The sequence below is a fragment of the Photinus pyralis genome, unplaced genomic scaffold (assembly GCF_008802855.1).
Source record: "Photinus pyralis isolate 1611_PpyrPB1 unplaced genomic scaffold, Ppyr1.3 Ppyr1.4_LG4, whole genome shotgun sequence".
Lineage (NCBI taxonomy): Eukaryota > Metazoa > Arthropoda > Insecta > Coleoptera > Lampyridae > Photinus > Photinus pyralis.
The window spans coordinates 35,048,109-35,065,117 of record NW_022170511.1 but is presented as its reverse complement, the minus strand read 5'-3'; the positions used below and the strand labels follow the sequence as shown (position 1 = coordinate 35,065,117).

General features: G+C 34.6%; 1 protein-coding gene across 10 annotated transcripts in view; it reads left to right on the top strand.

The window, feature by feature from the left end:
- The window catches only part of LOC116167729 (organic solute transporter alpha-like protein), a 69,904-nt gene that overhangs the window by 24,285 nt on the left and 28,610 nt on the right, over positions 1–17,009 (top strand). The window lies entirely within an intron of this gene.

Below are 17,009 nucleotides of genomic sequence, written 5' to 3'. Positions count from 1 at the left end.
AATTTTCGAACCTAATTGTAACAGTAGTAGTTCATGTAGGGTATACCTTCTCTTTCTAATTTGTAATGGGAACCTACTTAATAAAAGGTGGAGTCAAATTTCAAAGAATGTCTTAAAACGTCTTTTCATTACCTACTCGTTTTACTGTGGGATTTTTATCATCACTTTCTTTTTCTATTGGCATCCTGTGGTGTGATCAAATTGTTAAAACGATCGTAGAGAAGGTTCGCCGTAACTTCTTAAATAGATGCAATAAATACACACAAAGTGGCAATATTTTATCCTATCTATTTTTACTGAAATCTTGTTAGTATTTAGTATTATCATAGTGTAAAGATTGTTTACACTATGGTATTATCAATACTTTGATAAGTAAAAAGTAAGTAATACAGTTGGTCTAAACACAACTTTTTTAGTAGCTAGTTGTCTACTGTAAAACTTTCGAAACCCAAACTCAAAACTAAATATCTATATAATGGACGTGACTTTAGGCTTTTGGTTAAAGTTGCGGAAAACTGTCTCCCCTCGCCAAGTATAAAAGTTTTTGTAATAGCAGGTATGTAAATTTTACCCAAAATCGTCATGAAACCTTAATTTTCATCATTCATGCCTACTTTATGTCAGGGAAATGTTAGTTTCCATGACGAAGGTAGACCAGTCTACTTCTCCTGCCGCATGTTACTTTACCGGTCGCACCTGTCACTTTACAGGCCGCACTTGTCACTTTTCCTGCCGCACCTGTCACATTGCTAAATGTCTATAATGACTCCTGTCATCAATGACAGATTGGCATTAATCAAAAGTTCTATACCTATGAAAATTGAAATTTTATGTTAAAATACGATTTCGGGTAAAATTTAATACAAAACTCGTCAGTAAAATGACATTACTTGACTCGGAAATTAAAGTACTCGGTCCCAAAGGGATCTCTCCAGAACCTCTTAAGAGTTTTGTTACTTTGTAAGGTAGGCCCTCATTTTTGTAACTCATTTATCGGAATTGTTTCTTAGAGGATTCAGGATCTACCGACGTAATCGCGCGATGTACAGTACTTGAGTAGCAGCTATAGCCCGATGTGGGAAGGGTAATTTTCGGTCTGTTAATGACATCGTAGGTTTCAAAATTCAATATAATTACACAAAATGAGCCTTTATGTATGTACGAGTAGGTTTTCGCAGATCTCAAAAACGGTTAGAAAGTTTTTTTATCATTTTTTGCCTTTTTATTTTAAATTAAATCGGTAAATACGGTATGAGTCGTTTACACATGAGCGCGTTTAGCACAATTAACGAGATTTTTCGAACTTGATTCAGTTCTTGAAATTGGGCCAAATTTTTACCTTTACATCAGAGGCATACTAATATTTCTTCGAGTGTGAATCCTATGAAATGGGGTGGTAAAAAGTAGTTTCTAGTTTCCGAATAGTTATTTTGTTCAATCTACAGCTTTATTATACAATGATCAGATAATTACAAAAGTTGTGTAGTGCAATTACAATATTCTTGGAGAAACGGAAAACGTGGGTGCTTGTTTTTCAAAGATTCTGACATTGAGGCTTTCACTTCGAAGAAAATCAAAGCATTGGTTGCAATGTTAGTTGACACATCTATAATGGTATCGATTATGCGATGTGTGGTACTTTCGTTTCGGAGATATTCAAAACTTCAACCCCCCTTCTCGGTGGTCGTAAGTTTAGGGAAAATTTTATTTAGATACCATGAATCGTTCCCCAGTTACTGAAGTGTGCAGTGTATGCAAAGCCCTCCACAACCCTCATTTTGAAACTAATTTAAGATACACTTTTGCGCTCATTTCTGCGTCCGCCTACAAATTTGATAGTGCATTACACACGCCTGGTATTCTGTAATATGTAATGATATCGTTGGTACTTATGGTATGAATAGCACACCCATGAATGTTTTTTTTTGGTATCCTTCAATCGTATTTGCAGTTTTTTTATCCAAACATGTGACAAAAATCTCAAAGAACCTCAAAAAGCTATCAAAGAATACCAGAAATTTGAGATATTTGAGTTTTTTGATGTTTTATGTTAGTTACTTTCGTGTACAACCTGAGATATCAAATTTCGCCCATATACTCTGGTCGGATATTGTAACGTAGCATACTCCATTTATGAGAATGTAGGGTTACCAACACAAAAAATGTTAACTAGCCATAAAGTACTAAAAACGGTATAAGGCTATGACACAAGTTTCAAATAGTGTATCCAGACTTATGTTATGCTGAAATAGTTATTTGTACAACTAGTTTTGAAAGTGATACTTTTTTTCATGAATTTGCAGTTTGATTAATGAGGGCGATCTAAAACAAGAAATTTTTCTAGAAATGTAGAGGCAAGGTCTTATGGAGGGTATATACCATCATTAGGCACTATTATCAGATCATTATGAAATAGGCAATAGGATCAAGTGTTTATTATGCGGCGCTAACCAACCATACCTTTGTTTCTATTGGCTATTTCTTTATGACCTACTGAAAGTAATGATTGTAGTAGTTTGTCTCCTGTATCGCAGAATATAATCAAAATAGTGTATAGTTCATTGTCAGGAAATCTAAAGGAAGCCGGCTCTACAAATGTTAGATGCTGTCTCTTTTTGGTAGTTTTTCCCAAGATTTTTCCACAGTATTTCTTAGTATAATTATAGTAGCGTAATTTTTCTCACTTCTGCCAGCTCTGCGGGCTGTCTATCAGAAATATTCAGGTTTCGGTCAACATAAAACAAACCGACTTTCTATGAATTTTAGAGACTATAGTCTATAATTTTTTTAAAGTCTAAGAGATTAGTCTAAAAGGGCCATAAAAGTTAAACTATTTATTTTATAATTTTTTGTAAATTTGCACTTTTCTCGAAACGTAAGCACCATGGCCAAAAATGTTAAATACAAAAAAAGACCTATAGCGTTTTGTGTCGGGTTCAAAACAAAGATGCCAGAGGTAAATATAATCGGAAAATCGGGAATTTTATTAAAATTTGACGTATTTCACCGTCCCAGATTTAAGCCACCGGATTTCGCTGGCAGACATGACGATTTATATGTACTTGACTATATACTAGGATACTTTACAAACAATCAGCCATGTAACGATAACTAACTTTTTCCTGTACCAAGCTTTGTAAGGGTGTTGGGAATATTTGCCGCTAGGAAGTAGAGCGAGTAAGAAGTCAGTTAGGGGTAGAAAAAACGTGATCAATGGGCAAAATGGGTGACGATTCGAACCACGTTCAGTCAATCTTCATTTACTCGCAATTTTGATGAACTATACTCCTCATTACCGTAAAGGCAGGAGAAACCATCAGTACTTCCCATCTTCACTGAGGAGTGTTGAAGCAAAAACGTCGAATTATTAGTCGAAATTTTCGGTTTATAAATCGAACTTGTCAGACTGAATTCACAAGTTGAATGAGAATACTATAACATTGTGAGAAAAACGGTAATTGTACAATGTACAATAAGGTGGTTATCAGGGTTTAAATAAAATGGGAACCAAACTAGTAGCCATGTCCCATTAACAAAGCGAATTTTTAAGAAATGTAACATTCTAAAGAAAAGATTACGTTTTAATTAAACTAACAGGTATAAATGAGGCGAAAGTCGATAGTATGACTCACATACATGGGCAATTGTTAATTACTCACGTCACGTAGAAGTTAGTCTATTGCACCAGAGTAGTAGTCTCGCCATCAGTAATTACCACCTTGTTGCACAATTCGTACCAAACTCAATCTCTGTTTTGATGGGCGAAATGTTCATTCAGAAAAACCTTCGATTTAGATATACGAATCGAATTGAAGAGAAAGAAAAGGTAAAGGTAAATAAATTGTATAGGTCTTAGTTAGGTAAATTACTTTACCTAATTATTTAAAATTGTTCAAATTATATTTACTTTAATCTTTAAAACAATGTTAGTGGCATTTGTGCATCATAATTACATTTTCACAACAATATTGAATAACTAATTGCTGTTCTTTATTTTCAGGTATAAATGATCTATTGTTCTATTCGTGCAATTTGTTAATGGGCACCTAAAAATTTAATTGTTTGCACTCTTTTGCACTTCAATGCACGTTATTTATTTTTATATTTAGTATAAGTGTTTCCGTTTTAATTGCATATATTGAATGATGACACGGGTATTTTTTTGGTCTGCACTCAGACTCCTTGCCAGTTCTAATTCCCTGTTCACACAAAAATTCCAAAGGTGTCGGAAACTAAAGGGGCCTGTACTTCGATATTTCCTCGCCAGTAAAGTGTCATTTTTCTGACTGTTTGAGTTTTATGTAAATAACTATTACACGAAATCGTCTTTTTTAATATAAAATTTCAAATTTCATATAGAACTTTTTAATTAACAAAAATATATAAATTAATTATTTAAATAAATTATAAAAAGTCATTAACCATTAGACAAGTGCGGCCGGTAAAATGACATGGCGCAGGGAAAGCAGTCAACGTATTACTACCACTGTCATCGAAACTAAAATTACCTGACAAGACGATTTCGGGTAAATGTATTTATCTAGAGTGTACAAATTTGCAGGGAGTTGAAAAGACCGGATATTGAAAATTACTCGACGTTTTCAATATGAATGTGTCTTAAATAATTGGGTTTCCAAATCAGTTTAAATAATGTAACGGTGTAAAAGTCACTGGTTTTGAGTTGTGAAATTTTCCGTAAAACTGCATGAACAGCTCGAAATCACCGTAAATTAAATTTAGTAAACAATTTTCCTGTCACAGATATAATTTCCAAAAACCCCATATTACGATTTAATTTATTAGCAGTGAGAGAGCGTAGTAGGTGTATGTTAATTAGTAGCTCAATTAAATACGGTCACACTTGGCCAAATAGTACAATTTTAATTATTTATTGCAATGGTAGTTAACGTCAATGATATTAGTAAGCAGTGAATTTGAAAATAATTCAATTAAAGATACGCCCGCACTTGCATATTGCATTGCGTGCGAAAGAATCAAATGGATGTGTCATAATCATAATCCTACGTCCATTATCGATTAATCTATGGCAATTGATTGACAATAAAGGCGGCTATTAATGTTGATGAAGTATCGCCAATTATCTCACGGTTGTTTTAAGATGAAACGTACCCGATTTGTGGGCTGAAATGAATACATTTCAGTTCCACGCAATAAACACGCTTCTTATAGCGATTGCAAACTGTCTCAAACCAAAACATTCTAATTAAACATATTGGAAATTCACGATGATAAATTTATAATACTAATTTAAGCTATTTGTTTAAATTTAAGTAGATATCCGTCCATTTTTTTCATGCGCCCTTAAATTTTTATCGAAAAATGTCAACATTTTTCTTGGTTCAAGTTATGATTCTGGGAACCCATTAGACCAGGGAAATGAGGAGTTGTAAGCTGTACATTTTTGCAATCAGTTCGTATCTCAAAGATGTACAATATCTACTGGTTGTTACACCCCTTATGTATTTACATTGCATAAAAATTACAAATGAAAAGCCGGAAAAATAGCTTAGCTTAACGTTTCTCGAGGGTTTCTGGGGGCGCAGAGTCCATATCTGCCCGGCTTATTGATTAGGCCATTGGCAAATTTCTAAATGATGATCCAACTATGTCAAATGGGATCAGGAAGCTGGGGAAATTCGGTAAGCAAATTTATGTAAGGGAAATGCGCTTTCCTCTTTTCGCGTTTAATCCTTATTTAATATTGTTGTTAAATTGATCTACCCTCAACTCAAGTGTTGATTAGCAGATCGGGTTTACAAACTGTTCATAAACAACAGATGTTAAATAGACAAGTTTTGAATTAGTCAGGGTCATAATACGTATCAGAGAGATAGTCGTTTCGTCACTAGCAAAAAAGGGGTTTCATTTTAGTAGAGTACCGCTTTTAGGTGGTAGTCGTGTACCGATATTCGAATTAATCGTTTCGTTTTGTGGCAGTGTTTTGTACAAATATTAAGGGTAAGTTTCTGCACTTTTCTGTTAGCAGGTCTATATAGTTAGATCATTAATTTTCCCGATTTGGTTCGATTAGCGAGAAATTATGATTTAATTTGGATACAAATCTGTTGACAGGCATACCGAAAACATCTTCCGTACGTTACGTTGCATTAGTGTACTCTGAATCGAGGAAATACTGACTCATCTTATATTTTTTTCTACGGCTAACGTTCTGGCAGCGGAATTCTCATAATAGAGGCGTTATAACTTCCAAAATTCAATTAATCTACTAAATAATATACTATAGGAAACCGAGACAATTTTTTCAAAATGAATCTATTAACTTCAAATTTTGACAGTAAGTGGGAGTTAGCTTAGGGACCAAATCGCCAATTTTACCATAAGGGTAGTTACCACTCCATCTCCTGGATGGAAATTTTGTATTTTATTTTGACCACAGGAATAGACAGATCGAACCCCGATCGGTGGATTATAGGATCACTCTAGTGACCACCGAGGTCGCAGATCTCACTTCTCTTGATTTTAGACCGCATGGTTTGGGGGCGCGCCACTATGTTGCTGCACCAACAGATCATTTCGATTTGGAAACAACCGATTTTATTATTGATATGATGCTGGAAAAGAGAATTTAAAAACCTTTCAAATGATGTACCACACGCCTCTACTTCCTATTTACAAATTTAGGTGTTGCCACCCTCACTCTAAAAGTATTCAATTAAGAGATGAAATTTGTAGACATAATATATTTTTAAAATACAGAATCAACTGCTCTCAGGATTTTCCCTGCAGTCACCGAGTTAAAAAAGAATAAATTTATTCTTTTCATTTGCACCATACTGTATAGTTATAGGGTTTTGACAAAAAGGGGCAGTTTTCACCCATAAAAAATTAAGAGCGTCCATCGGATTAACATAATGGATCTTGAAGTGGAGGTTACGTTGAGTTTAATCCCAAATTTTCATGTAAATCGATGAATTCAATTCAAATGAAACCTAAGTTTTTTGTACGATTGTTTTATTTGGGAGCACCGAGTAATTGATATGTTTATTAAATTCTGCTGCAACAATTACATATTCATTCCTCACGAAATACCCCTAGTCATCGTGTAGTAAATATTCGTTTAAGTTTTGAAAGCATACTTTACTTGAAGATTTTGCCTTATGATTGCAAATTTTAAATTTAAAAGTTTTGAGTAGGGTTTTCTTATTAAACTTCAAAGTTCTAGGTTTAAAATTCAAAATGTCACGTTATAAGTTTCCGTTTCGTGCAATCAGTGCTCATAAAATTACCTACTCTAACGCTGGATTGTATTCTTGTCGCTCGTTAATACACCACTCTTCATCATTGCCAACTTGTGGAGAATTTTCTGCTCTTGTATCGTTTATAATTGATTTAGGTATTCAAATTTGAAGAAAGGCGGTGTGCCTAATTAATTTGTTTTCTTACATTATAAAATGGTTGCATGTAATTATTATTATATATATTTAAGTACTTAGCGAGACACGCTGTACATACATTCATTTATAAAAGTTTGTTAAACTGACGGCGCCAGTTCAAAGAGGAGACTTTGTTGTAGGGCGTTTGCACGTAAATGATCAAAATGGGTGTACATTTTACGTAGTAGGTACTTTTGGATTTGCTTTAGGATTTGTGCCCTTGATGACTTCATTCTGTCTCATTATTAGATCTTTGTCATCATCGTCATTACAAGGGAGTTTTGGAACAGCTTTTGAGCCTAAAAATCGCCCAAAACTTTCAAACGTGTGTTTTGAAATGAACTCATTTTGATCTGTTTTAATTACAGCTCATCATTTGTTACCATTCTTACGTAAATATAGGAGAACGTACTTGGTTACTCATTGGGCAAGAACCTAAATGTTGTAGTATTATGGCTTTGGTAATCACTTTGAGTTAAACAAAACGTTATCGCAAATTTTTTTCCCCAAAGTCGAGGAATATGTAAGGAAGCTCTCCCCTTTTTAGCGCATTTCCACAAAAATAAAAAAAAATGCGCTATTGTGGCCACTTTGTCCGTCCGTCCGTCCGTCCGCTTGTTTTGCGACGCTACTAGTTTTTTATCTTAAGAGCTATTGTTCTACTTTTTTCGCTATTTGGTTCGTTATGGTGTCGAGTCTTGTACCAAGGAAGGAATTTTTTCTGTACCGCTTACAAAAATAGTATATTAAGATACAAGTGTACAATCAAGTCTTTAAAGCACGCGCAACGAGTTTAAGGGCACGACGCAAAGCGGAGTGCCTTTAACGTTGCAAGTGCTTTAAAGAACAATTATACACGTGTATCTTATAGTATTTTTTATTATACCTGCAGTATAATTTAAAAATAGGAAATACAATGAAATCATATTGACGTTATACTCGAATACATGTTTCATTAAGTGGGCTGGGTGTTCGAAATTTCACGATTGCCATGGAAATGTCACTTGACGTTTGCTTATAAAAATCATCGTCTTTGTGAATTAAACGATTTCCGTTGAAAAAGATAATACACCGTCCATTAAATCGATTGTTGTAAAATCTATACAAAACAAACGTTGGTAGGTGTAAAATCCAACTCCAGTAAAGCCTATTATAAAGAATATGAAAAGTTGTTTCCATGGATGAATAGGAAGTTACTTACGAATAAAGTCTTAAATGCATCGATAATGCTGGGATATATGAAGGAAATGTGAAAGGTATTTAAATCTCCTATCTTTTGGTGCATTAACTCAAAACTTCAAACAATGCTGCGATTAAAAAGTGGAACAGATTTGGAAGCATACCCTAAATTACGCGCGTTTGTGAAACCTTCAAGCAAAGGATAGGTACAAGCCAAAGAAATGATCTGCATTTACAGAAAGCGACCTTTAGAGGATTTTTTATTTCAGCCCCAGATGACAGTTTCAAAAGTCATGCTTGAAGTATCGTTACTTAGCAACTTTAAAGCACGTGTGTTTTAAAGGCCTTTTTTCGCACGCATTTGAGTATTTAAATAGTTATTTGTGTACCAAGGCCGTAAAGTGATCTTTTTTGGCCGAAGCTGTTGTTTGCGGCCGAGGCGGTAGCCGAGGCCGCAATTCAGATGAGGCCTAACAAATCACTTTTGGCCAAGGTGCACACAACATTTTTTAGGCGATCATCAAAAAAGAATTCAAAAATTTGCTCATAAAAATATTTTTTCTGAAAATCATAGTTATCTTAGACAATTAAAAACAAAGCATTTCCTGTCATATGTAATAAATTATAATTAGCATCTTTGCGTGTGTTTTGTGCGTATCAAAATGGGCGATAGCGACAGTTCAGATACCCCAAATGAAATTTTGGAAGCTGCAAGCGTTGCGACCCTAAGTCATATAGGTATGATATAAGAGCAGGCATTTGAGAGTAAAAGTACAATCACAACTTCCTCCGTTGCACAAGATTTTAATAATGTCAAATGCAATAGGTCCTTCGTAACTGTGGCTTCCAAGACCTTATAGTTAACATGCTGTACAATTATTAGAAACCTGATTACCTACTTTGATGGTAGGTATAGGTAGCTACTTGTGTTCTCGGTTAATTGCTGGTGATTCTTCGTATAATAATGTAGGTAAGCAATAACATCTTCCTCATGTTTTGGTTCTACACTTCGAAAAGGTATGCAAGCAGCAAAGATTGAAACGTCAAACTATAATTTTAAATGCGAACATTGTGATTATGCAAAATAGTGTGAAACATTCCTACAAGTCCGAAAATGAAAAAAACGCACGTGATGGCCCAATCCTTGATGGGGCTAGACCAGATAGACGCTTGGTATCAAACAGATTACTGTTTCTCACACATCAGTTTCAAATAAGTACAGTTTGACAGATGTGTACAATAAAGTAAAGTTTGACAGAAGCGTACAATAAAGTGAAACTTTATGGCCGCGAAAGCGACCACAAAATCAACGTTTTTGTGATGATAGCCTAAAAACGGAGATTGTGATACAGGTATAATAAAAAAGTTATTGTAAAAAAAACAAAAAACCGTTTTTTACATGTTCCATAATTTTACACTTTTGCCGTTTATTAACGATCCTAGAGATCGTTTATAAATTTGCATTGCTATCTGTCGCCTGCCGGTTGGTCTCTCCGTCTGTTCCTTTGTCTGTCTGTCCATCTATCTGTCCGTGTGAACGATAACTTTGTTTAGAAATGTTCGATCGCTTTTACATCTCCGTTAGTTATAAACTGAATTGCATGAAATTCAATATGGGCATAGCTTTAGCCATATAATACGCAATGCCAAAAGTTGAATCGAATCGATTCAAAATTCACAGTGCCCTTTTCGCATCTCGACCATTTTATAAACCGAATTGCAAAATGTTTTACTTATAAAAGCATTTGAATGAAATTTGATACATAGGCACTTGGAATAAAGGAAAATCAACTGCCAATTTCAAAATTTGGTTTTGCGCATGCGCAGTGCCAACTTTTTTTATTTATGGAAGAATTTAAATGAAATTTGATACATAGGCACTTGGAATAAAGGAAAATCTAGCGCCAGTTTCAAAATTTTATTTTGCGCATGCGCAGTGCCAACTTTTTTTTATCTATGGAAGCATTTAAGTGAAATTTGATATTTAGGCGCTTGGAACAAAGGAAAACCTAACATTAGTTTCAAAATTTAGGTTTGCGCATGCGCAGTTCCAAGTTTCTTATTTAGAAAAGCATTGAAATGAAATTCTTCTCATAAACTGACATTGAAGTAACACGACAAAAATGGATTGCCCATGTGCAACGCTATCTTTCATATTTGTGGCCGGATTTTTACGATTTTATAGAAGTTGCATCTTACAAATGGGAAATGAATGCAAGTGGAAATGCGCTATATGTAAATCGTTTACGATTACTTTTTAACTTGTTAGCGTTTAATACAGTTTAATACTTACCTATTTCATTTTGTTTGATCTCCCCTCAAATATACTCTAAGTGATCGGGTTTACAATCTGTTCATAACACAACATATGATAAATAGACGAGTTTTGCATTAGTCAGGGTCATAGGTAGATATCAGGGAGTAGTTTCGTCACTTGCAAAAAAAGGGGTCGTGTTCCGTAAGGTTGTAGGCATTAGTAGTTGTGTGATGGCATTCAAATCAATCGTTTCGTTTTGCGGCGGTGTGTTTTGTAGGGTAAGTTCCTTCACCTTCCTGTTAGCAAGTTCTGTATATAGATCATTAATTTTCTTTGATGTGATTAGCGAGCAACTACGATTTAATTTGGGTACAAATTTGTTCAAAGACAATAATCGTCCCATAACAGTTTATGTGCTTTTGTGCTTATGTGCATATCACTTTTACGGACCTTACCTAATCTGCTTTGGGTATTATTCCATGTACTTCAGGAAACCAAGATTTTCACCTGGCAATTTTTTAAAAATGAATCGATCACCTTGAAATTTAGACAGTAGGTAGAAGTAGAAAATAGCCCAAGGTTCTATATTTTGCTTTATCATGGGGATGGTTGCTATAGTTGCCACTCCATCTCGGGGATGGAAATGTTGTATTATAATTTAACCACAGGAATAGATAGAAGGTCATTCTAAGCAAAAAGTGTTCATTTGAATGGGGATGGGGAGCACAGAATATAATGGTACAATTATATTGTATTGGGAGATCCTGAACTTTATTCATTTGGATAAGGAACTATATATAATTATGCCAAAACTATACATTTATTATTTGCAACCGAAACTGAGAAAAGATCAATGATTTTAATTGGTCATTCGCGAAAAACCCAAAGTGTGCATTTTATTTATAAAAACTGTGGAAAACAAAATTGTAGCTTTAAAAAAACAAAGAGAATAGTTTTCTAAGGATTGCTGTATGACCAATAAGTACCGAGCTATGGCTTGGTGTAAGATAGGTCTTGTTCGTCAAACGCTAAATTAGGGGGTTTCACAGTCGAGAAACGGTAAAACTATGCATTTTAGAGAAAATCTTTATTTAAATCAGGGAGATCGCGAAGCCCTACTCGAGGGGCTGCGAGTAAAAGAAAAATTCAATTGTTTGTAGGTCCTAATACAATGAAAAACTACAATTTACTGCGAAGTTGTGCCTGTTTATTATACAGAGTGGCCCAACGAGAAGTATACAGAGGGCTTTTAGGGTATTAAATTTAGAAATTTCGAAAAATCCTCGAACACGTCACATTTGTATTCGAGGGGGACAACTTTTGGAATACAAATCACGAACCCAAGTCTTCACCCCTCTACGCAGGAAGCTTAACCCCTAAAATTTTAAATGGAATCCTATGGCAAATGGCACATTATTTGAAAGCCAATTTACTCGTGCTTACTAATCTGCTTTGCTTTTTAAATTCTATTGATTCGTTTCGGAGATAATTCGCATTTGAAATGGTTTTTTTCTAAAAAAAAGAAGTTGATCAGACACTCAATTTTCCAAGGAGTCCTTTAATTTCATCCTTAGCTGAATGCTTTCATAGTAAGAGAACTACATCGTGTTGCTGTACGTGTCGATAGTAACTTACGATTTTTGGAATTTGAACATTGGAAATACAAAGTAATGTAGGAAGTAAAGCTCCTGAAACTTTGATCACCTCATCAAGCACGTCATTTAAATCAGATGGTAAAATTGTGCTCCCCAGTTAAAATGAACTATAGGTTAATTTTCGATCGATAAAGGTCACAAAGTAATGAAAATTATATACGTAGTCTTGTAATTGGCATAATTTTATTAAGGCGCCAGGGGGTCGCCAGAATTTTTCAACTTACAAATGGGTCGCGTCTCCGAAAAGGTTGAAAAACACTGATTTAAATAAAGCTTTCTTTCCTTAAAAAAATCAGGATAAAGGTTGATCAAATTATGGCGAGACTTCATTAAGAAAAAAAATCAGCGAAAACAACGCCCTAATTCAAATTAGTCGTGATTCATTTTCACTTTTCTTTATTTTTGTAGATATTAACTTCTATAAGTTTGAGCAGATTAGAGTACTTTATTTTGAATTAATCGGAATTATAAGAGAAAAACGAATTTCTGCAAGTATGTGGAAAGGTCCTTCTCTTCATAATCTCCAGGACAACTGGAGATACTTAAAATATGCTACAGTATCAAATTATAGCTCTTTTAATTTCAAACATTTTGCTAACTGAAAATTTTATGTATGACAAAAATTAAGTGAGTATTTATATGTGAGCACCAACTTCTTCGAGTCCTTTAAACTAAAAATTTTAAAGGGATGTAATAGGCTTGTAGCTCTTGTACAAACCTAAAAGAAAGGGCTTTTAATGAACTTTCATCGTACAAAATAAAGGTTAATAATAATTTACAAACCAATGATGTTATCTTTCGAAAAATGCTGAGCTTTTTACTTCATATTAAACTTTTTTAGGACCTAGCTGACATACATAGGTAATAAAATTTACCTCCCTCCGCTCTTTATTAGCACGCGTTAGTGTTTCCATATTCAATATCATTTTCTTCTGGAAGGGAAGTCAAGGCGCAGGATTTGGAGAGACTTGCATTAATTAAAGATGAGTTATAATTGTTGCCAGTCTCTAAGTCAAAATTTCTACTTTCTGCAAAATAACGAGGGAGTGCCCAATTGATTGGAAAATTTTCTCAATTTAATCGTATTAACATCCTATCACACATTTATTAATATTTTCCAAATATATAAAGGCGTGTAAGAAAGACCATGGAAAGCACCCATTCAACAAGTGCTCCCATAACTTTATCAAACTCCGCTTCATCGACAATACAAATTTGGGAAAAGGGTTTTTTGATCTTGGTAACCGTAAGGGCCGGTTTAAAGTTAATTTTTTTTTCGAAAATTCGTTGTAAATGTGATTGATGTTAGGTTTACGGGTAGATCCATTTTGGTTTTTTTAATATTATTGGAAGTTGTAGGGTGTCGAGATTCAAAAAATCAACCGTGTGGGAATTTCACTAATAAAGTTTGAAACCGTGTTGGTAATGAAATCCCTCTTTTCTGCATCATCGATCAATGCTTCTTTGTTCTTTTAATTGCCTCTAATCGTCAGTGGCGTCAGGGAGTCTGCGCGAGGGCTCAAATTACATCTTTTTTAATAGCTGTACGAGTATAACGAGAGATCAGCATAACGAAAAAATCAGATTGCGGAAACCTTGCGTCAGCAATACTTAAAATGATTAACGACTTAAGACTAGCTCAGGATTGACTGAAAGAAAGTCACTAACCAATAAAAATTAGGCATCGCCATTTTAGAAATATTCCTCCATTTCTTGGGCATAAAAAATTAACGCAGTAATTGGAAGTTGGGATCATTTGTAATAGTTATTTGTACAACTAGTTTTGAAAGTGATACTTTTTTCATGAATTTGCAGTTTGATTAATGAGGGCGAGTAGCTAACTTTCAGTTCGTAAAAGTAAAACTCTACAGTAAAGCAAAACCACAAAAAAGTAACAAAAATTAGTAAAGAATAAAGCTCGCCCATTATTGATTCTTTGCAGTACTGTTTTAGTTCTTATTTAATGAAGAGACATTTTTTAACTTTATTGCAACAAAGACTGCTGCATCTGGGGCCTGAAATTTCCAGTCAACGTTGAAGAAATTGTGGGTGACCCTTCCTCCGAAACAAAAAAAAATTAGTTGTTTTCATGTTTTTTTGAGTCAACATCCCAGCCACCGGTAGACTTTACTACTTACTTCAAGTTTCACGATATCGCGAGAGCTTGACCACACTTAAAAGTTCTTGCTATTGTCTGACACCCCCTTTGTAGTGTGGTCTTCTATATTTTTTTGTAAATTTTATTTTTATTTGATTTGCCTGAACAAATTAAATTCAGGGCTAAAGCAGTTGAGAAAACCTGTGCATAATAGGCAGTACTCCTGTTTGAACAAGTGATGAGATAATTGAGCAAAATATTGCCCGAGATCCTTATTTTTGAAACTAGGCGATGGTTTTCAAAGAACGCGTTGAGCATGCTCTAAATTGAGAAAGACATAAAGACGATATTTAGTTTTGCAGAAATTAACTCAATGCTGCTATTCTTTTGAGCTAGTTGGATTGAACTACTAGCAAGAAATAGTCACTTAGACGTAGACACACTACTAATTATTCGATTTCATCTAATTAGTGAGCGATTAAAATAAGGGTAAGAATTTTGAAATATTCGAATGCAATAATTGTCTAGCTTTTCCGTATGTTATGTTGCAAACTGGAGTGTGTCGTCTGAATGTTATGTAGTATATGTTTTTTTGGTACACTGAGCACTTATTTACGAACCAAATCTTCATGTGGTTGTGCATTTCTTCCATGTCTCCAACTGTATAAGGAAATTTGACTTTATCCCATTTTGTTAGATACAGTATTTGAGTGTTAAAACGCGACGAGAAAATAGGGAAAAGTTATTTATACGATTATACTTACCTTACCCTACTATTCTATTTTACGGTTACTTTACGGCGAGTATAAAGTCCACAATGGCACTGATTCTTCTGACTTATCCGTGGTTAGTCTTCTGTCAGTTGAATTCCGCGTTAAAATCATGGTATTGCACTGGGGTAAAAATGACCTCTCACTTTTTTGACAGAAATACACGTTTTAAAGCACCAGGAATCCGAAACAAAAAAAATCTCGATGTCGGTCGGTCTGTCGGTGTGTCTGTGTCCTCTCATTTCCGGCTAAACGGCTGAACCGATTGGAACCAAATTTAGTACACATATTCTTAGACATAAGAGAGCTTTTGGTCAGAATCTCCCCTGCGCAAGTGTGTCAAAATAGCAAAACTGTCAATTTTTGACGTTTTTCCATATTATTACTAGAACTATTGCATTGAATTGAACCAAATTTCGTACATATTTTCTACGGACACCACTAAGAACTAAAATATATTTAGTCAAAATCGTGCTGGTCACAGCAAATGTTTAGACACACTCCCTGCTCGGTTCAATCCGACTACGATGGGATAACATCTATCACTTAAAACTCTTAAATGAAAAAGGGCTCGACTGGCATTATTTCTTGAAACGAATTAAAGTTAGGGTAGGTTAGGTATTGTGTGGCTGTGGGGCATATTCTTAAGTAAAGTAGAAGTTTTCACTCCCCTTAAACGTAGATTTTGACCTCCTTTCTAAACGAAAATCACTTTTTCAAAATTTGTCTAGCCGAGCGTTTGGCCAAGTATCTAATAATAAATATTTGCTGAAAGGGTTTTTTGGTTAACTCCTGTGGTATGGTCTTAGACGTCATTTTACTTCTAAATTTGGAAAATATTAAAAAAGCAGGTCTTCTCTTAAAGATTGATGGGTTTTTAGCAGTATCAAATTGAGGAAATTTTCCGAAGACTTGGATACTCTCTCGTTGGGCGGATAGAATATTGGACTCAGGCTACTGGCAACAATTAGCTCATATTTGCCTTCCCATCTAAAAGAAAAAGGTATTGTACTGTTAAGTACGAGATCTAATTAAATATGGAGAAAGTCCGATGCATTGTGGGGTGGGTAGATAGGGAGGTAAATTTCATGACCTACACAGATACTTACAAAAACCTGAATGTGCAGTTAAAATTCTATGCAAAAAGAGTTCTCAACTCTCAACAATTGCACAATTTATTTTCTTATGTGAAACTCTTTGTATACAATCCGGAGTCAAATTAACAACATGAGAGCTCAGACCTTACTTCGAAAAGGCAATTTGACTCAATTTCAAATTTCGAGTTCACACTTTTGTGGTTAAACCCTTATGGCCGTATGCACCGACAAATTTAAGCAGAGCTTAGTTTAAGCACAGCTTAAAATACATGGCAACCATTGTCGCAATAATCGTTGCCATGGATTATAAGCTACGCTTAATCTAAGCCTCGCTTAAATTTGTCCTTGTATACGGCCATTAGAGTTATAAGTCTAAAATTTAAGATTTTGAGTAGAAATTTTACTTTGAACAAAAGCCAGGAGTTTGATTTGTGATGTTTTGGATTAGTTTTGATTATTAAGGTCAAGATGTTAAAAATCATTAACTTCTGCCTCTTTTTTATGGTCAACGGGTTCCATTTGCATATACCTAGCGTAG